General features: G+C 59.0%; 2 long non-coding RNA genes across 3 annotated transcripts in view; both read right to left on the bottom strand.

Annotated features, from left to right (window-relative positions):
- Window positions 1-21,612, bottom strand: part of LOC114105528 (uncharacterized) — a 48,262-nt gene that overhangs the window by 25,824 nt on the left and 826 nt on the right. The window lies entirely within an intron of this gene.
- LOC139701821 (uncharacterized) lies at window positions 7,850-21,612 on the bottom strand. Of its 2 annotated transcripts, none has more exons than XR_011704419.1 (2): window positions 21,231-21,612; window positions 7,850-8,182 (listed from the first exon to the last, which is right to left on the bottom strand). It is a non-coding gene; the product is annotated as an uncharacterized lncRNA (long non-coding RNA). The 2 variants fall into 2 exon arrangements; XR_011704420.1 differs by lacking the exon at window positions 21,231-21,612 and adding an exon at window positions 8,547-8,849.

Here is a 21,612-nt window from a genome sequence, read left to right as displayed (position 1 = left end):
GGAGAATTCCAATTTCCTGCCCCATATGAGGTCTCCCTGCCGCTCCAGGAAGAGCAAGGAAGGAGCCCCTCACCCGCCAGGGCCCCTCAGTTACCCACCAGCCCCTGGCCAAGCTGTCTGGACTGTCCCAGGCGCCACTCCACCACCCAGAGCTCCAAAGCCCAGAGGCCTCCGTCGTGGGGTTCCCAGGCGCAGAGAGACCTCTGGGGCTGGGTCCCCACCTTGGGGCTGTGACTGTTCCTTCCTCAGAAACAAGGAGCGCACCTTGGTCAGGCAGCCCGTGGAGGCCAGGGGCAGGGATCTCAGGCCTGGAGGGAGGTCTGAGGTCAGGCTGGGGCAGGCGGCTTCACCCTGGGCCCCTGTCCTTGGCTGTGGGTGGCCCCCGCTTGCTGTGTCCTCTCACGGTCTTTGCCTCGTCTGTGGCCCCGTGATGTCCTCCTAGGAGGACATGGGTGGCAAAGTCACCCACGTGACTTTGCTTTATATGAATCTCCCTTTCCAAGACCTGATGTCCAAACGCAGTCCCCATCTGGGGCCCGGGGTCAGGCCCCACCTTGTGAATCTGGGGCTGGACACACTCTGCCCACAGCCAGCACCAGCAAGTTGCCAGGGTGCGGGGAGCGGGGATGGCTGGCCTGGCCTCCACTCTGAGCAGGGGACCCACCTTCACCAAGGATAGCACTCGCTCCTCGCTCGCTCTGGCCCGACACCGCCTGTCCCTCTTCGTCACAGTTTTTCAAGTGTCCCCATGTCCTTCCCCTACTGGCCCCTGTCTGCTGGGCCTTGTGTGGTGCTTTGGATGTGAGGTGTCCCCCAAAATCTCCCGTGTGAGACCATGCAAGGAGGTCCAGGGGACAGGTGACCAGGTTCTGAGAGCCTTGACCACTCAGCAAAGTGACCCCCGACAGGATTTACCAGGCGGACGGCAGGCAGGTGGGCTGTGGCAGGAGGAGGTGGTCCCTGGGCTGAGCCTTTGGGTGTGTATCTGCCCCTGGTGAGCAGAGCTCTCTCTGCCACGTCCTGAGCTGCTCTCCTCCTGAGTTGCCCCTCCACCGTGAAGTCCTGCCTCACCTCGGGCCCAGAGCCGAGGAGCTGGCCATCCATGGACTGAGACCTTGAAACTATGAGCCACAGGTTCACTTTTCCTCCTCTGCGTTGTTCTTGTCCGGTCTTTTGGTCAGAGTGGCAAAGAAGCTGACCAGGCCACCCTCCTTCCCACTGCCGAGCCCTCTGCCTGGCCCTGCTTAGTCACCGGGACCTGCTGGGGACAGAGCCCAGGGTCCAGGGCAAGGCTGGCAGCGGGAGGGGCCCAGCCAGCCTCCTGTCCTTGTGGGAGAAGATGCAGCCTCCTCTTGGCCTCTGACCGGTCAAAGCTGCTGAGGGCCTTGGGGCGTCTCCCAGGCCTCCCTCTCCTCACCCTGCATGTGGGGCGCCCTTGGCCACCAGCAGGAGAGGCCCAGGCCAGCGTTTCTCGTGACTCCTCTTCCAAGTCTCCTGTTCTCACTGTCTGCCCAGCATCTTGGTATGAGCAGTGCTCAACCTGGGCACGGGGGCGAGAAACGGCCAGGGCCCTTTAACCTGAGCTCGGCTTTGGGTGTAGATAGATGGCTCGGCTTTACACTTTCCCTCTACTGCCACTAGAAGCAGGGCCATCTTATGTGTCCATCCGACCAGGCACCGGCCCTCCCGAGTAGAGCCAGACATTGGCTCTTTGAACACACCTTAGACTCCACAGGCAGCTGACCCCAGCGTCCTCTGTGCCCTCGGTAGATTGTGTTCAGAGTGTGGTTTAGTGACATGGCACTTAAGACCTTGCATTTGGGGATGGGATCCAATTACCTGGCTTCAAATCTAGGTCCTGCCACCTGCCTGCTGTATGGCCTTGAACAAGTCACTGAACCTCTCTGTGCCTCCTTTTCCTCATCTCTAACATAGGGCTCCTGCTGTCACCTCTCTCATAAATTATGTGAAGATGAAGTAAAACAATTTGCACAACAGCCAGGTCCAGCACAGCGCCTAGCACATATCTGGCCCTCAGGAAACACGAACGTGGAGCTCACTTTGTCTTTCACACTGTGAACTTGCCAAGTCCAGCCTCCTGTTTCCTCCCTTAGGGCTCAGTGGTGTCTGGGACATAAGCAGAGCCATCGTTCCTCCTGGGGCCCAAAGCACAGGGACCAGATGATCACGAAGACCTCCAGAGGACCCCAGTGTGGGTGCATACCGCCACCCCTGGCACACCTCCAGCCAGTGCAAAGCCACCAGGCTGGACACTCCCCTCCAGCCCAGGCCACGGCCCCCCACACAGCCCAGGGCACATCACGCCTCACTGCGTGTCACCAAGGAAGACGCAGGTGATCTCTGCATGCAGAGGCATTTGTCTTGATGATGGCAACAGGGCCTCTGTGTCAGGCCACTCATGTGACGGGCCACTCTTGCTCAAGCCACTGATTGGCAAGTACTCACAGGGCTGCCCAGAGGTCCATTTCAGAGCCACCGAGGGGGTCCAGGGAACACAGGCCCCCAGGAGTGGCTGGAGCTTCTCTGGGAGGAGGACCCCCCTCTGCCCAGCAAGCACACAGGCCGACAGCTGCTGAGAACAGCAAAAGCACAAAAGCAACTGGGCGTTACCCCAGCGACTCAGGAGGCTAAGGCAGGAGGATCAAAAGTTTGAGGCCAGCCTCAGAAACTTAGGCCCTAAGAAATTTTGCGAGACCCTGTCTCAAAATAAAAAAGGTCTGGGGATGTGATCAGTGGTAAAGCACCCCGGGTTCAATCCCTAGTAGAAAAAAAATTATAATAATAATTAAAAATAAATAGATTTCAGGAGCACAGATCAAGAAGGACAGGCGTCCCCGGCACATATGGACCCTGGCCTCCTCCAACCCTCAGACAGCGAGTTCTGGATGCTCTGACTCAGAAAACAACTCTCAGGGGAGGCAGAAAATGAGCAGGGGCAGTTCTTTGGAAATGATTTACCCTTGCTTTCGGGTCTCATGTCACCCACGAGACCCCAGCGGCAGATCCACACCCTGGTCCCCAGGGAGCATCTCTGTGACAGTGGGAGCCTGCAGCCAGCCTGGGCACCAGGTGTGGCCTCTGGTTTCACATGAGGCGCCCCCACCCCCGGCCTCTCCATCCCTGCTCCTGTGGGTGGCTGGAGGGCGCCTGCGTTGGTGGGGACGTTCGTGGGCAGCCACGCTGATGTCAGGAAACAAGGCCCCACCCACGGCAGGTTTCAGTTTCCCCCTACGATGACGACTTCCATCCTGCACACGCCTCCCTGCGCCCCCCCGGGGCCTCCGGCCTCATCCCTCATCCCAAGTCCACAGCCAGGGGACAGTGAGGTCTCTGCACCGCAGCTTCTTTAAAAGCCCCAGTGCAGGGACAGATGTCAGCCAGAGAATCCCCAGAAGGTCAAGAGTGGAGCCCAGAGGGACACCAGCAAGGAGGGAGAGCAGCCCGGGATCCCCTCTTGCTCTTCCACCAGTCCAAGGGCAGTCAGGCCCCGAGGGTGGACAGACAGCCTCGGCCCGTGACCACAGTCACGTCCAGACTCCTGGGTGTCCCTGGGGTTTAACAAATGTCTGGCTCACTCTCGAGGCACGTTCTAGAACCTGAGGTGTGCGTCACTTCACCTGCATTTCATGTCACTCATTCGCAGTGAATGCAAGTGACTTGGGGACATCCACTCACCTAAGAAATTCCAGGACCACAAACAGTGCGGAAAATGGATGGGGCGGGGACACAGGCAGGCCCTCCACACTGTCCCTGGTGGGGCAGGGACACAGGTACACTGTCCCACACTGTCACTGGTGGGGCGGGGACACAGGTGCACTGTCCCATACTGTCCCTGGTGGGGCAGGGACACAGGCAGGCCCTCCACACTGTCCCTGGTGGGGCAGGGACACAGGAGGCCCTCCCACACTGTCCTGTTAAACAACTTACCCAGGGATTTCATCACATGAGTCTTAGACCAGAATGATTCTATGAATCCGCAATCATGACTATTTATGAAATTCAGAATGATTTTGCATTTTTGCCTAAAATATGTCACAGTTTCAATCAGTAGATACAAAGGAAGAGGCATTTTGGGGAAAGTAATTTCTCTTTTTATTTTTCTTTCTTAGGTACCAGGGGCACTGAACTCGGGGTCACTCACCCACTGAGCCCCATCCCCAGTCCTGTTTTGTATTTTATTTGGAGACAGGGTCTCACTGAGCTGCTTAGTGCCTCGCTTTTGCTGAGGCTGACTCTGAACTTGCGATCCTCCTGCCTCAGCCTCCCGAGCTGCTGGGATGACAGGCGTGCGTCACTGCGCCTGGCTGAGAGAGTAATTCCTCTTTCCCTCAAAGACACCCTTCCTTGGCCCCCACTTGGCCCCAGTTTCATTTTCAAGGTGTGTTTGCAGGGTCCACACTAAGCTCACTGTCGCCATAGAAAACTCAGCATGCAAAGAAAATGGAGTCCATGCACTAGCAGGCCTTAGCAGGATCGTACTCTAAGCCGCAGGCGGGAACTTACAAGCCCAGAACTGCAGAGATGCAAGACCCACAGACCCGTGAAGCCCAGGCCAGGGGTGGAAATTGTGCAGGACACCTGGACATCGACGGACAGAGCTCTTCTCCGTCCTGGTGACCTGTAGCCCAGCAGGTCAGAGCCAGCACAGTGAGTGTCTCAGTGCTCAAGGGACTGGGCAGTTCTGGTGTCCAGGAAGAGCTGGAAGGTGGTTCCATGATTCCCGAGACGCAGATCCTCCTTGACGAGGTTCTAAAGTAGATCGCCAGGAGCAAGCCTCAGATAACCTTCCGAGAGGAAGGGTGGGCAGGACGGGCCTCTGCCAGCCGACCCCATGTTCTCGTGGGGTCTCAAGATTAGTAAGTCAGGGAGCCCTCCAGACCTGAGCAAGGCAAGAGGACAAGAAAAGACCCCAACTACACAAGTTTAAAACAGTGGAGGCTCGTCTGGGTCACAGAAATTAAAGGGGAGAGAATCTGGCGAGATTCCATCATTGATAGCGCTGGAGCATCCCGCACGGAGAGGTGGGATGTGGACCAGAGGCTGGCAGTGCCCCCAACCCCCACAGGCCAGTTCAATGAAAACCAGAGACCTTCAGTCATCAGGAGGAGGCCGGGGCTGCCGGTCATTACAGAGGACCTCCCGCCCTGGCACAGCTCAAGAGGACTCGCAGGGCTGGACACCATGGTGGCTGGTCCTCTCCAGCCTTGGGTGAGTGTCAGAAAGGAAAAATCCCTTTGCAAAATGCTACAGCAAGTTCAGAGAAGCTAACAGCAGAGCTGGGGTTTGCTGCCCAGGGACGCTGTGCCCAGCTCAGAGCCCGGGGTCACATCCCTCCTTGACCACCGTGGAGGCTGCCATCGGCACCTACTCAGAGGAGGCCACACCGTCCAGACTCAGGGTACGCCACAGTGTCCCCCCTGTGACTCCGACACCACAAGGAGCCCCAGGAGAGCCAGGACGTCACTGTCAACCACACAGGAGCGCTGGACACACAGAGCACAAGTCACTGGTGGAGACGCAGCTGAGGTCTTGCGGAGCTCTGGCCAGCCGCCACAGGGAGGGGACAGGAGGCCCCAGGAGCCCTGGGGAGTCCTGAGAAGGCCCAGCTGAGAGGCGGAGGCGGAATGTTCCAGATGGACCTCCCTTGTTAGAAGGAGGGAATCGTCTCTGTGCTTGGAACCAGGGAAACCCGCCGGCCCACTCCGGTCCTGTCTGGAGTCGCACAGATTTGCACGTGGAAGGTGTCAGTGAAGGCCGCGTTGATCCTTCCCGCCAGCCCTGTGTCCGGAATCGCGTTGGCTTGGCCGGGCGGGCTCTCGAGCTCTTTCTGGAATGGCTTTGAGGGCCCACAGCCGTGTCACGGCTGCCAGGTGCAGTGACACATTCTATCAGGCCCAGTGAGCTGGTGGCCTGGGAGCTGGCTGGGTCAAGGCCAAAGCAGTCAGGGCTCCTTTCACCATGGCTCCAGACGGGCTCCAGAGTGGCCCCCAAAGGACTTCCAGCCACTGTCCAGCGTGTCCACTTCAGTGGAAAGATGGATGGTCCCGAGGGGCTGCGGGGCCCATTGCGTGTTTGCTGAAGTCTCCTTCCCACTGGAGCTGGGGACCCAGGGAGAGCCAGGGTCCTCTACCTCTGTGCACATCGGCCACCACACAGGGCACAATTCCCCTTCTGAGCCCCAGGCCTCCACCCACCCATCACCAGGAGGACCCTGCTCCCCCAGGCCACCTGCGCCTCGGTCTAGTCCACATGCCACAGAACCCAGGGCGGGTCACCGTCTCCTCCATCTCCAGGCTCGCCCCCGGCAGCCCCTGCAGCACTTCCCCCTCCTACAGCCCAAGCCATCGGTCACTGCTGTGGGCCCTCTCTGACCCCCTGTGTCTTCATCAGGACCACCCTAGGGTGCTAGTTGTACGTGTGCTGATTGTTTTCCACCCGGACTCCCGTTACCCCCTGACTGCCGTGCACAGCCAGAGCAGAGAGCCCACTCCAAACGCATGGACTTCTCCTGTTCCTCATGTTACCCAGCCACCACTGGGCGGCCTCCTGAGCGTCCGCCATCCTGGGGTCCACCCTGGTGGCAGAGCGAACAGGAGTTAGTGGCATGCAGGGCAGAGCCCCCAGCACGTGTCCACAGGTGGGCGTGGACCAGCAACCCCCACGAGGGGTGGGGTGGGCGGGAGGGGTGAGCACAGAGGCTGAGGGTCTCTTTGTGGATGGTTAGGAGGAGCCGATTTGCTCCAAACACCAGGCTTTGGTGGAGGAAGAGATGTTCCTGGTCGGAGACTTGGATCCTGTGACCCCCAGGCCATGGGGCACTTCCAAATGAGCCGCTCAATCCTTATGAGCAACTTCAACTCGCAACCCCGTGGGATTCAGGGTGCGCAAGTCCATGCAATGAGCAGGGAACTGCACTGGTCCCCACACCAAGAGGTCTCAGCTGGGTGAGATGTCACCCTGTGTGGGACCATGGGTGCTGACCAGCAAGGGTAAGCCACCCAGCCAAGCAGCACAGCCTGCCCAGGCCTGGGGTTGGTTCCCAGCAGCCAGAGTCACGAGCCTGGTCACACGCATAGTGTCCCTAGGGACAGCCCAGCAAAGGAGCTGGCCTTGCTAAAGAGAGCAGGGGTGGCACCTGGCACGCAGGTGTCACCCCAGTTGGTGGCTGCTCAGCCAACATGCACGTGGGGGACAGGGGAGTCCCCTAGAGATGCTTCGCCGACTCCATCACAGTGCCACCCATCAGCCTCTTAATGCTGGGTGAGAGGAACGTCGGCCACCCCTCACACAGACGGAGGCCCACTGTGCCCGTCCACCCTGAGCTCTGGAAAGGTCACTGTGACATTCACGGCCAGCCCACTCTCCACGCTGCACTTCTGCCTGGACTGTGGCTCTCCTGGGCCCTTCCTCCGCATCTGGGGTCCAGGCCTGCTCCTTGCCGGCCACACCATGTGTCCAGGCTGAAAGTGGCCTCTACGAGGCTGCAGGACTCCAGGGTCTTCAGTCCTGCCCTCGAGCTGTTCATCCAAGCCATGAGCTGCTTGTTCCATTGTCGGCCCCAAACCGTTGCCAGCGCCCTCCAGCTGCCTCACCGAGTATACAAGACCCCACACTGGGATCTGCCCCCCAGGGAGGAGCCGGGAAGCCCTAGAAGTGCCCACCCCTTGCCACCATGCTCTGCCTTGGACAGAGGCATTCGGAATCCTTGTCCCACTTCTGAAACTTTACCAAATGTCAGCAAGTCCCTCAGCCCACAGGAATTTGTTCCTTGTGAACTGTTTTCAAATGTTTTTTTGTACCAGGAATTGAACCCGGGGTCACTCATCCATTGAGCCACACCCCAGCCGGTTTTTATTGGTTTTTGTTGTAGTTGTTGGGTTTTTGTTGGTTGGTTGGTTTAGAGACGGGGTCTCACTGAGTGGCTTAGCCTTGCTGAGTTGCTGAGGCCGGCTTTGAACTCGTGAGCCTCCTGTCTCAGCCTCCAGAGCCTCTGGGATTGTAGGCGTGGCCTCCGCGCCCGGCTCCTTCCAGTCTTCCACAGCGTTCGTGTGCCGACCCGTGGAGGCTGCAGGTCATGTCCAATTAGCCCAGGCTGCTGCATGGGGCCATTCTGGGACCTTTAAAGCAGGCGAGTGGCTGTTTCCAGTTCATGGCGGAAGCTCTGGAAGTCGTGCAGGAAAAATAAAAACATTTCTCTTGGCTCAACCCGGGTTTTCCAAATCCTTCAGCCACTCGGGTGCTCTCAGTCATGGCACCCCGACCTCCAGGGCTGTCTTAGAGGCACCCCACGCTGGGAATGACCGTCCCCAGGTGGCCTGAGCCTGCAAAGGGCAGAGAGGACCAGTGTCCAGCAGCTCTGGCCTGCCACCTCCCCGTGGCGGGAGCCTGCGCCCACCATCCCGAAGAGCCTGGGTTGGAAGAGCCTGGGGGGACTGCTTTCCTCCTAACCGCCACAGAGTCCCCCTCCCCCTGGGGGCTCATTTGCATAGCTGTCTCCTGAGTGACAAGGCCATCACACCTCTCACCTGTGCCCTCTGTCCCTGAATGTCGAGGCCAGGCTGACGACGCCCCTGTGTGGGGAGGACATCCAGGGGCACAAGGACAGGATGGCGGCAGGAGGATCGGGAACAGGGAACCTGGTAGACCCCAGGGCAGCCTGCAGCTGGCGGATGACATGGGGACCCTCCGGCTCAGCTCCCAACTCAGAGGGTCTCCACGGGGCAGAGGTGTCCTGCGGCCAGTGTCCAGGGCCGGTGGCGCCTCCCGCTCTGCAGGTCCTCGCAGAGCACAGCCCCCGGGGCTGGAGGCTCTTCAACCAGGGCAGAATCTCCACCACGAAGACCTAGGAACTTCAAAGTCGTCCTTTCCTCGGGGAAAGAGGGGCCACTTAGGAAGTGCTTCAGGACAGTAGCTGCCTCCTTAGGGGAAAGTTAGACCCCTGCTGCAACCACAGACAGGCCTCAAACTGGATTTCCTAGTTTTAAAACTTCGAAAATGAAATTATGAAGTATCAGAACAAAAGGGAGAATATTTTGTAAGCAAGGGGTGGGAACAGACTTTCTAAGCCAGATGAAGCCTGAGCCTCAAAAATAACAGCCGCTTTAGAAGGAATCTGCACAGTGAGCAGCACAGTAGCCAAGACCGGCCGGGAGGGAGGAGTGGGCAGCAGTGGGAAATCGAGAGAGAGAGAGAGAGAGAGAAGGAGGGAGAAGGGAATAAATGGGCAGAGCTATGAGCAGGTTATTTGTAAAAGATCAATTAATAGGGTCTTCTTTTTGTCTGCCAGATCTTTTATTTAGAGGTTATTATTTAGAGACAGGTCTCACTGAGTTGCTTAGGGCCTTGCTAAGTTGCTGAGGCTGGCCTCAGACTTATCCTCCTGCCTTAGACTCCGGAGCTGCTGGGATTACAGGCCTGCACTATGACGCCTGCCTAGGATCCCTGATTTTAGGATCACTCTCTCTGGAGGCTGCATGTGCTCCGGCACATCCTTTTCAATGCATAGCTACAGCGTTGTTAAACTTGTGCCGTGAACTTCAGCGGGCAGCAGGGGGGTGGCGGGGCGGGGGGGTGTTCTAAACGCAGCCCCAGATGCAGAGCCCGCGTTCAGTCAGGACCACCTGTGTGACTGCTGAGTCAGGTGGCCATGGACACGGAGGCCAGGGCAGGACTTCGACTGTGTGGTTATAAATTGCCAGGGGGTTAACGGTGTGGGAGATGGTGACGCCGCTGTCAAAGGCGCACAGAGGCCGAGGACTGGGGGCCTGGCTGGCAGCACCACTTGTCCCTGGTGCTAGAAAGATCTGAAGGGGTTTCTCCTAAACCCTGAGCTGGCAGGAGACAGCAGGGCCCCTTCTCCGTAATGGGCCGTGATACTTGGGGTCCCTGTGCCCATGGGTGTCTGTCCCCTGGTGCTTCTCAGCTGTCACCTTAGAGCAGCCTGGCCATACTTGCCAAGTGGGCAGGGATGGCAGGACCTCCGGGCCCAGTGGAGGCTGCCTGGGCACCGTCTGGACACTCCAGTTCTAAGTCTCAGTCACCGCCCAACTTTGAAGTCACGGTTTCGCTCTCCTGACACACACTCATAGCTGAAGGTGACCCCGCGACGAGAATAACTTTCCATGAACAACCGGGAGCGGCGACTTGACTGTAAAGCCCGGGGTTTTATAAGAAATGCCTGTGTTTGTGTGCGGTTAGCTCTCGTGTGACTGATCTGCGGGCTTCTCGGGGTGGCAATGGCTCGTTTTTGTCATTTCCAAAACCTGACACTCTTTCACTATAATGTGGCACGTTCTCGGTTCTTTAAACTATTTTTCTCTTCGGGTTCTCATGAACTGAGGGTTCCTGTTTTTCTGAACTTTTGGTAGAACCCTGTTTCTGCCAGGCTCACCCAGCACCCTTGTTCCATAACTAGGAAATGAGGCCAAGAGGCCCCACATTAGAAGTGACATTTGGCCTCTGTCCCCTCTCTGTCACTTGTCACTTGAGGTGATGCTGGTGAGCACCAGAGAAAGGCATAGGAAAAGGAAAACTACAGTTCGGGTGAAAGTCTCCGCTGCGGCCGAGACTCTGGGTGTGCGGTTCACCTGAGCTGGGAGCCACCAGTCTGGGGGACCCCGTGGTCCCTGCATGGGACACATCCACAGCCCACTGGAGTGTGGGTCACGTCACCGGTAAGGATGAAACACGTCTTGCCTTTGTCTTAGCAAATGGAAAGACCAAATTCCACGTCTGAACCTCTGATTCTCTGCCGCCCGCGGAAAGTTCAAAGACAGCAGGAACCTTGGTGCACGTCACTAAGAAAGCATCCTGATCTCCTGCTCCCGGGTCACCAGTGCGCCCCGTCCCGCAGACAGACAGCCCTGGAGTAGCCGCAGACCTGGGGCTCCGGGGCCTGCTCGGAGGAGCCACCTGGAAGGACACACTGTACCCTGAGTCCACTCCATATCCGTTTGTGAAGGCTGCCATCTACACACCACCAAGCAAGTGGCTCTCACAGGGGACGCTTGTTGCTCACACGCTGAAGGCCTGGTCGGAGATCAGAGGTCAGCTGCGCCCCTCTGAAGGGAGGGTCCATTCCAGGCCTCTCTCTGAGCTTCTGCTGTTCCTGGTTTGCTACGGGGTGACTCCAGAGTCCCGTGACATTCTCTGTGTGTGTGTGTCGGCTGCTACATGTCCTCTTCTTGTAAGGACACCAGTCACACGGGACTAGGGGCCCACCCTGCTCCAGGACTCTGTTGCCAAACAAGGTCAGCTTCTGAGCCGCGGGGAGTACTGGACCCCGGAGCCCCAGTCAACCCCCACACAGGCCCTGAGCAGAGACGCCGGCGTCGGCCCGTCCCCCTCTTGTGGTTCCCTGGGCCGTCCTCCCCCTGAGTTCGCGCCCCGAAGGCCTCCGGTAAGCATCTGCTCTCTTGTCCTCGTCTCTGCTAAGGTGTCGATCGCGGGTACCCAAGGCCAGGAGCTCAGGGCAGCTCAAAGTCCTGCCCCTGTTAGAGGTGCTCCCCAGGGGCCCCCACTGTGGCCTGGCCTCTGCAAGGAACAGGGCTGGCCAGACGGGGCCGCACTCCCCGAGCCCCAGCCTCTCGGCTCTCATGCCACCTGCTGGCTCTAATGTCATGGGCACCCTGAGGCTGCTGCTGCAAGGACAGCGTCCCCTGCTCTCAGGACGGTGGCTGTGTGCACAGGAGCTGCTGGGACAGGTGGAGAGCCGGTGGCCTTCCTTTGGCTCCCCTACCTGTTCCCTGGGTGACCTCAGCTCTGCCTCCTCCCTAGGAAACGGGGACAATCTCTGACTGTCACTATGGGGGCCAAAGTGTGTGACCCCTTAGAACAGCTCAGGCCCAGAGAGGGGGCCGTGAAAACCCACCCAGGCTGGTGCCTTCAGCCCCCCACCCTGCTGTCCCCAGGAGAGGTTTGGTGCCCACACTCCGACCTCCTTCCAAGACCCGCTTCCTAGCCCTTCTGCTTTGCAAATACAATTTGGTGTCAGGGTGACTCTGGGAACCCTCCTGAAGCATGTGGTGTCCAAGTCTCGGCTCTCACTGAGGACTGTCACCTGGGGAGTGAAGTCCCAGTCCCCTGAGAGCACACCTCAAAACCACCACCGATCCTACTGACGGCAACTTACCACTCCAGCCCTTGGGGCTTCACTGGGGACAGAGACCATACAGGGTGGCTCCCCTCTGGCAAGGGCCTCCTGTCCCTAAGTCCCAACCTCCCCAGGGGATGCCTGGAAGAGCCCAGGACCCCAAGGACTCACAAGGGAAGCTGCCCATCCTGCACCAGGGGCGGCCAGTGGAGCTCAGGACACAGAGCTCTGTCTCAGGTGCTGACTATGAAAGGGAGGCTGGGGGCCGGGGGACACTGGGGCGGGGGGCGCTGGGGGCCAGGGCGCTGGGGGTTGGGGCAGCTCAGAGGCTCAGCACTTGCCCCGCATGCGCGAAGCCCTGGGTTCCAGCTCTAGCACCAGAGAACAAAAGCAAAGACAGAGAGAGAGAGAGAGAAAGAAAGAAAAAGCTCTTTGTGATAGTTTTTGTGAGAAATAAGAAGATAAAGGTCCCATTGCTGAGGATGTTTATACAGTTCCACTTTCTGCTCCTTCACAAAATGAATTAAAGCTGGACAACCGCGTCCTTCCTTGGCCTCCTTCGCAGGTGGCAGGAGACATCCCATCTGCTCTTCTCAAGAGCTGCTGGAAGCTTCCGCAGAAGGTCAGCCCACCAGCCGGAGCCCTGTCCAGGTGAGCGCCAGCCCCGGGTGCTGCTCAGGACTCACTGGGCCCTGGAACAGCTGCTGGGGATGAGTCACACAGACCTTGCCACTTGTCCAGCCCCGAGGGCTGCATTCCTTTAGGGCTGGACAGGCAGCCGTTGTCCACCCCTGAGTGACAGGTCCTGTGGTGTCCAGGTGCCCCACGATAGGCTCAGCCTGTGATGGCAGAGGCCCGTGGTCACAGAGGCAGGTGAGACCGGGACTCATTTCCTCTCAGAACCTCCTGCCTTGCAGTCACCTCTTGAACTGCTGGGTGGCAGTCTCCACCCACCCTGTGTCCCCGGCTCCCCTCTGCGAGCAGGACCGTGAGAGAAGCTTCTGGGGAATTCAAAGAGACCACTGCACGGAGACGGGCAGCCAGCACCTGTCAGGCTGGGCTCAGGGGCACCAGCTTCAAAGGCGGATTGGTCGCCTCCAGCCCACAGACCCCAGGGCGGCCACACAGAAGTGGCTAAAGCCAGGACACCTGAGCCTCAGGACGGGGACAGAGCCCTGCAGAGAAGGCTGAGCGCCCAGCTCCGCCCGCTCAACCTGTGACATGTTCCCAGGGCCCTGGGGCCATCCTATGCAGCAAGAGGGGCAGCCTGCACCCAGGAGATGCCTGCTGGGACACTGGCACCTGGAGCCAGCCTGGGACAGAGCTCTCGGTCCCCACTGACCTGCAGTCTCCCGAGGGTGCAGAAGAGTGGCCCCCTGCTCCTACCTCCCGCTAAAGAGCGCGAGCCTCATCGGGGCTGCATCAGGACGAGGTCAAGTCTGATTGAAGTTTAAAAAAAATCAAAAACAAGAAAATGGCCAACTCAGACCCAGAACAGAGAGGGGTGGCCGGTGGCGCGTCCCCGAGTCAGCAGCTATTAGGACCCTGTGGGTCCAACAGATGCACGTGGTTGCCAACAGCCTCAGCCTGAGTCCAGGGCAGGGAGGTCCCTGTGCTCAGAGGAGGAGGGCAGCAGGACCCGGATGCTGACACCGTGTCCCTGGGGACTTCCCAGGAGAGGAGGGAGAGTGGACGTGGAGTCCTTTCTGGTGCAGTGGTGCCCGGCAAGCCAGGGCCCAGGAACAGTGACCTGACCCTCTTTAGAATCACAGGGCCATCGAGTGGCTCCAGGGGACGGAGCCAGGAACAAACACGGCATGCACAGGGATGCCTGGGGAAGGGGACGGGCTCCTGGGTGACTGTGGGGACTCTCAGAGGGACTGCTATGGCCGGAACTGCCCTGGCACCCAGTGAACCCAGAGTCTCAGTAATGAAAGTGGCCCCAGGCTGGTGGGTGAGTGTCCAGAGAAAGGCACCATGGTCAGGAACAAACAGCAAAAAGACAAAAAATCCCCTGCGCACAGCCGTCACCATGGAGCCGTCACCACGGAGCACCTGTCGGGCGCAGCGCCTTCCAGAGGATTGTGCCCTGTGGTAGCTGCTCCTGAACACCCATTCTGCAGATCAGGAAACTGAGGCCGGGCACAGAATACGGGCTGTGCGTGCAGCGGGTGACTAGCTGAGCTGGCGTTTGGCCCAGGCAGGGGCATGACCAGGGTGCTTCACGGCCTCCCCAGGGAAGGACAGTCCACAAAGCTAGAGCTGAGGCACTGTGTGTGGTGGACAAGCTGTTTGCAACCTCTTGGAACTTGATGGGTGGCTCAGGGGAGGGACAGCCCAGGTCTCAGCCCATTGTGTCTGCACCAGGTTTAATGCTTCTCTCTTAAAAAGCCACCCAAAGCCAGCTTCGGGTACTTGGTAGGACCCTGATCTGAGGTTTGCTTATGCTAATCTAGTCAGTCCCTGAGGTGAAACACAGGAGAGTACAGTAGCCCCCCCTTTTCCACAGAGGAGACGATCCAAGACCCCTGAGGATGCCCGAAACCTTAGATGGCACCGAATCCTGCAGAGCTTATGTTTTTTCTTATACATTCTCACCTAGGGTAAAGTTTGCAAGTTAGGCACATGAGAGAGTTAACAATAGTAACTAACCATAGAATAGAACAACTGTAACAATATCTATGATAAAATCGCCGGCATCACTGTGGCTTCTCTGTGTTGAACGGGAAGGTAGCAGATACAGTGTGGATACACTGCACCAAGGGCTGATTCGCGTCCCCGGCAGGAGGGAGCAGGATGGTGAGGGATTCCATCATGCGGCTCAGCAAGCAATTTAAAAGTCCCAGATCGATTATTTCTGGAATGTAATGCTTTGTGGACCTTACTTGATCACGTGTAACTGGAACTAGGAAAGGAAAGCTGTGGACAGTGGCAGGGTGGGGTGGGGACTATTGCAAGGATGTCCGACCTCAGACAGGAAAGTTCACCTGCCAACCTGCAGCGGCTACCACAGGTGGCTGTGGGCATAAATCCACTGACGTTAAATAAAACTTCCGGGTCAGTTCTAATCACACTGGCCACCTTCCCATTGCTCAGGAGCCACGTGGGGCTGGTGGTCACTGCGGGCCTGGCAGAAAGACCATCCCCGTCACGGCGGAAGCTGCTGCTGGATGGTGCTGTTGAGAGGCCGTGGAAGGCACTGTGTGACCCCCAGGCCCCCTAAAGCTGTCCCTTTCTGTTCCTCGGCTATCGCTGTGCTCATCACCTGTGGTCAGGGACCAGGCCACCGCCACCGTGCAAGTCCTGCAGCCAGGCACACCAAGTCCCCAGGTGTCAAAGCGCCCTGGTGGCTGCCGGCCCCCACAGGCCCTGCCCCTGATTTCTGGCATCACGTAGGCCAAGATGAGGACAGATGAGGACACAGTGGTAAGAGAGAGAGAGAGAGAGAATTTTAATATTTATTTTTTAGTTCTCGGCGGACACAACATCTTTGTTTGTATGTGGTGCTGAGGATCGAACCCGGGCCGCACGCATGCCAGGCGAGCGCGCTGCCGCTTGAGCCACATCCCCAGCCCCAAGGGCCATCACTTTCTGGTACCTTCTGTCGGAGACTGAAATTCATACGCACTGAAGACTCAGTCGAGCAAGTAGAGGAGATTCCACAGGAGAGGATGAGGGACGACGGAATAAAAACAGGCAGAGGACAGAAGAGCCGGCGCCCAACCTCCACACCACCATTTCCAAGGCCAGTGAACCAGCAACCAAAGCTGTCTGCCGAGCTCGGGCGAGTGAAGCCCCCGCTCCCCAGTGCTGCTGTCCACCCTCTGCCCCTCAGGAGCTGCCCCTCGGGAGCCCAGCCTCCTAGCTCTCCAGCCAGGCCCTTCCCTGGCCCTTCTCTGCCCTCTAGGGCCTACTTCTCCACCGGGCATAAAGGGTCCAGTACACAGGGTCATGCTACTTTCAGGAGCCCACAAAAATGTTTTAATGTATTTTGAAATCAAAGGGAAAAATGAATCTAATAGAAATAGATTTATAGTAATACACCCAGCCTGGATGCTAGCGATCTTTAAGCCAAGGAAGTCATAATGTGTGTGTGTGTGTGTGTGTGTTTAATGAGGAAGTGGCCAACAAGGCTGCTAGAGCTCTAGCCATCACCTCTGCACTCCAGACAGGAGACAGAAGGGAAGTGGTAGGCAAAAGGTTAGATGCAGGCTCCTTTAAAGAGTCTTCCCAGAATCCCCTGTGAAGCTTTTGGGTCTAATCTTTCACTGGCCACTCTATCTGGAAAGGGCCTGAGAAATGCAGTTTCTAAGTTGGAAACGTTGTCGCCCCGACAACCTGCCAGTTGTTGCCCCACAGGGAGCAGAAGAGGACGGCTTCAGGAGGGACTGCTCTGTCTTCATGCCATCCCCTGGGAGTGGACGCTGGGCAATGGCTCCACCCCTCTGCGACTTTCTCCCTCCAGAAGCTGCAGGAGGAGCCTCAGAGACGGGGCGTCGGGGGCCTTGAGCCGCTAGCCGTGGCGGTCAGACCGCAGACCCTGCTTGCTGAAGCCTGCAAGGCCACCACGGCTCTCGCCACCACGCTCTCAGCAGCCTCATGCTGTCCCTGAAGACACAGGGACAGTCCTCACACCCTGTGTCTGGGTCCTCTGAACAGGGGCCCCTCTCTGTCCCTGGTCCACGCAGGAGGGAGGCACGAGGCCGGGCAGCACCATCACTCACAGAGGCCGGGCTCGGTGGACAGCCTGGCTGGGACCCTGGACCTCCCTGGAGAGAAGCCACCAGGGAGGTTGCTGTGGCTGCCCAGGTGACTGACAAAGAGGGTCACCTCCCCCAGCTGGGCCCTGCCGGGGCAGGAAGCATCAGAGCCAGGAATCTGTGTACCCCGTGCCTCCTGCCGGCTCTCTCTGTTGGGACCATGCTCTGCGTCCCCGCCCCCAAGGGCAGCAGAGAGGACCTCAGACCCGGCTCCAAGCCCAGGCTGCTTCCCACAGAGCCAATGGCTCCTGTTTGGAGTGTTTAGAAAGGGTCTGCTTCACTCCTGCAGCCCCTTACAGGTAGGCTGGCAAGTGAGAGGCGCAGGCCCACGGGGGTCCTAGAAAGCCCTTTAAGGAGGCTGACACAGGAGTCTCAACCTTTTGTCCACCACTTTCTTCCTGCCTCCTAAATGCATAGGTGTTGGCCGGAGCTCCAGCAACCTTCTTGGAATTCTAAGACAAGCTGGAGGAAGGCTGAGAGAGCAGGGGATGGATGGACAGTCTGTCCATTGACCTTGCCCTAAGCGTCTCCCTTCCTGTCAGAGAACAGCACATGACAGGGACAGAATCCTTTTTCTGTGTGGGAGATAATAAGTCAGAGTCCTCTGGGGGCCACTGCTGTTTCATAAAGTTTTCTTGTGTCCAGCTGAATGGATAGAAACCTGTGCGTCCTTCTCATGCTCTGTGAACCGTCTGTGCAAGGAGAAGAGCCGAAATAATATGTTTTCTGCCATAGTTTAAAAATTCCTATGAAGTTTTTAAAAGCACAGGGTGGAGAGGGGCCAAAGCCTGGCTTTGCAGATTCATCCATCTCAAAGCCAAAGAGCAGCAGAGAACCGTGTGGAGAAGACCAGCGTCCCCGCTGGGCCATCCCGTCCCCGGCTGGGCCATCACGCGCACGACAGTAACAGCTATGTTTTCTGAGTCAGAAGGAATCCTCGGCAGCCAGCACCCCACCCACTCCTGCTTCCTGGGGCCCAACTTCCTTCTGATCTGTGGTCGGGCGCCTGCAGGGCCCTGTCCCTGCCCCTGACCCACCCTAGACAGGCTGCCTGCCCCGCCCACGGGCAGGGGAGTCCCTGCTGGCTCCAGCGCCTCTTGCAGGGACCCCCACCACACCCACCATCAGCACCCCCTGCACCCCACCCTCAGGCCGCCTGGAAGCCCAGCTCTCAGAGGGGACACAGCACAGAAGCTTCTGGAAGGGCCTGTGCTACCTTTCGCGGACCCTGGCAGGTGGGGCGTGAGGATCTGGCTTCTGGCCCCTGTGTGGTCCCGAGAGTGGGGTGGACGAGGAAGGCACAGCCGTGCCCCTGGCTTGGTTTGTCTTCTTCATACCTTTCAGTCTGTCTCCCCGTGACCAGTAAACAGACTGGACGGCCAAGCCAAGCTGGTGCTGCTGGGGACACGGAGCACAGTCCCGCTCTGCCCTGCCCTCGGGCAGGCCCCAGGCCAGCCGTCCAGTCTGCACTGGTCACCCTGGAGCCCCACACGGAGAGGGTGCCAGGGGACCCCGCCCCAGAGCATCTCCAAGGAGCTGTGGCCCTGGCCCAGGCCAGTTCAGCTGGCCTCCTTGCTGGCCTCCAAGGTGGGAGGCTGGGGGAACACCCACGTCCCCAGTGCAGGGTATGGCTGCCCACCGGTCCCCTGCCCCACTCTGGACTCCCTCATTACCTGGCCCTGCCCCCCAAAGTAATTCCCCCATGACCTGGCTCCGCTAAACCCCATGAAACTCAGATTCTCACCAAGGCCCCCGCGATGTGCCCCGCGATGTGCCCCGCGATGTGCCCTACGGAGCTGAATAGAGCCTCGCTGCCCAGAATGTATCCCTCCTCCGTCTCCTGTTCCTCCTGTATTCCCTTCCGCAGGCACCAGCATGTGGTTGACCTGGACGAACGGGGAGTTGTTCTTTGAACTCTGATGTTGACCACAGTGACAATGACAATCCCAAGGTTGTGATGACATCGGGGACCCAGGCTGCCCTGGCGAGGACCAGGAGCATTTCCCACTTACCTAAAAATATCCATTCCCAGCCAGGCCTTGTGGCGCACGCCTGTAACAGCGGCTCGGGAGGCTGAGGCAGGAGGACCAAGTTCAGGGCCAGCCTCAGCAACTAGCGAGGCCCTAAGCAGCTCAGAGAAACCCTGTCTCTAAATAATATAGATAGACAGACAGGCTGGGGGCGGGGTCAGTGTTAAATGCCCTGTCCAATCCCTGCTCCCCCACCTCAAAAAAACGTATATATAGTTGCCCTGAGAGCAGAGGTCACGCCGGGCAAGGAGGCCACCAGAGGGACTCAGCCCAGAATCCTTCCTGGGTGGACGCCCACAGGCAGGCGTGCCCAGGTAGCCCCGGTGTCTGGATGCTTCTCTAAGTGAATGGACGTGGCTCTGAGGGTCATGGAGCCCTCTGGCCCCTTCACAGGAGCGCACGAGCCTGGGGCCATCTTCACACTCATGCCACTGTGAGGACGGGGACTCCAAGCACCTGAGGAACCAGCCTGACACAGGGTGCACCGGGCGGGACATAGGGTGGGACAGCAGAAGCCCCTGAGCTGGAGGCACAAAGAGGCCCCTGTATGGGGAGGGTGGAGAAGGGGCGGCGGGGGTCAGGTAGAGGGCTCTGTGCCCACCCCCAGGCACTTCCCGATGGCACTGATCTGTGGGCATTTCCTTTTTGAGATCATGTCCTTCTAAAACACAGGCTCCATCTCTACCATGGAAGTTCCCCTCTTTGTCCTGCCTGCAACCACACTTGGAGTGAACTTTTGGTAGCTGGATCCCCCCCCCCCCCCCCGAGCCCCATGCCACCTCGTGAGCAACCCGTGTGCCCTGTGTCTGCGGCATAGCAAGGGACGCTGCCTACTCACAGGAGTGGGAATGTCGGTCACCCCAGGCTGGATCCTGCTGGGTCAGAGGTGGCCCACCTGCATAGTCCCCATCACTGCCAACCACCTGGAGCCCTGGCCCAGCCCTGCTCACGGGGGACTCAGAGATGCACGGGGTCAGAGTGTGGGACCCGCGATGGCCTGGGGCAGCTGCCTCCTGGGTCCCTGCCTGTGCCCACAGCACCTTCCCACACCTTCCCCGGAAGTGCCTCAGGTCCAGGGTGGACCAATCACCAGGACAGACCGACAGACAGACAGGGCCTCCCTGCTGGCCCAGTCCTCAGCCTTGGACAGGCCCTGCCGGCCTGGGCACCGCAGGGCCATTCTTCTCCACGGCTGGGATCTCAGGCCAGCCCAGGGCCCGAGGCCAGCTCAGCCAGGGCAGCAGGGTTGGGCCATCAGCCTCAGAGCTGCCCTCCAGGGCTCTTGCCAAGCGGCAGCCTCAGGGTGTGGCAGGGCCTGTGACCCGGAGCTGGGACCCCACCCAGCCTTATCTGCCCTCAGAAAACCACCTGGGCCACCAAACAGAACCCAGGGCTGCTCCCCAGGGCTGTGTGCCCCAGGGCTGCTGTGTCCCAGGACTGTCATGTCCCAGGGCTGCTGTGCCCCAAGGCTGCCCGTGCAAAGCCCAGCCCACACCAGGGAAGCCTCCCTCCTGGACCGTGGCCCTCTGACTTGAGGCCCACCTCACCTCCCTCCTACGTGTCACCCATCCAGCTTCGAGGTTCCGGGCCTCACCGACCCTCCTGCCCGACCCCTCAGTTTGTGTGACCCACAGACAGCCAGTGGCCAGGACGCGGGCGCAGCCTGAGGGCTCATTCATCACTGTTGCTCAGCCACATCCTCAAGGGGGGCCTAGAAGTCACCAGCTCTGGCCACAGGAGGCGACGTCCCCACCTCCACCACCAGACCCCAAGCTGGCGCCTTGCAGCGGAGCCCAGGGCCCCCGAGAGCCCCAGGCCCCCAGCAGCCGTGGCAGCAGTGTCAACCAGGGCCCAGCAGCTGAGCCCTAGAAGCACCCCCAGGTTCAGAAAGTCACTGCTGAGTCATTGTCAACCCAGGAAGCTGCCACTCAGAGCCCGAGGTGGCTCTGAAAAAGCTCCCCGTCATGCCTGCTGGCCCCGGGGCTGCCTCTTAGGCAAATTCGAAAAGTGTTTATCACAAGGTATTTATGACATTTCAACCGTCCCAGTTACAGTAACGGGGTGACATTAAAAGAAGTCTTCCTGGTGTCACTTGGCAGCAAAGCCAGCCGAATAGGGGCTGCTCGCTGTCAGGCCACTCAGCCCCCAGCCCTCCAGGACCCTCGTCCACCCCCGCCCTGGCCCCTCAGCTTCTTTCCTTCCTGATTTTACCACTTTGTGACTCTCAGCATCCAAGGGAAGGAAAGGACATAAAATAAGCCCCTGGACTCATTCATCGGGTCCAGGGAAGGAAGAACAACCTCCACCCTCTTCCTGTGGACACTTTACCGAAGCCGGGCAGCTCTGCCTGGGCTGCAGGGACCAGAGGCCACAGTTTGCTCCAGGGTTCTTTCCTCCAAGCCTGAGAAGCGGAAGCCAACGGCCCAGCTCTGGGGCTTGCACAAAATCCAGACACCTCCACCTCCGAACCTCTGTGCCCTGGGAGCAGCCTGACCGCTCCTCTCCAGCCAAGCACCTCCTCTCCAGTCTCCCTCCAAGACAGCAAGATGCTGTCACAGTGAGCCACCAAACACCTCCTCCAAGAGCCCAGCCCAAACCCAGCAGCCCCAGGCTGGGGGGCAGAGAGCCGCTTCTCCAGACGCACAGACCCTCAACGTCTCCCAAAACCCACGTCCACTCCAGGACGCACCATGAGCAATGAGGATAAATG

Source organism: Marmota flaviventris, chromosome 14, assembly GCF_047511675.1.
Source record: "Marmota flaviventris isolate mMarFla1 chromosome 14, mMarFla1.hap1, whole genome shotgun sequence".
Taxonomy (NCBI): Eukaryota; Metazoa; Chordata; class Mammalia; order Rodentia; family Sciuridae; genus Marmota; species Marmota flaviventris.
Note: the sequence above shows the minus strand (reverse complement) of the source record. Positions and strands in the feature narration are given on the sequence as shown.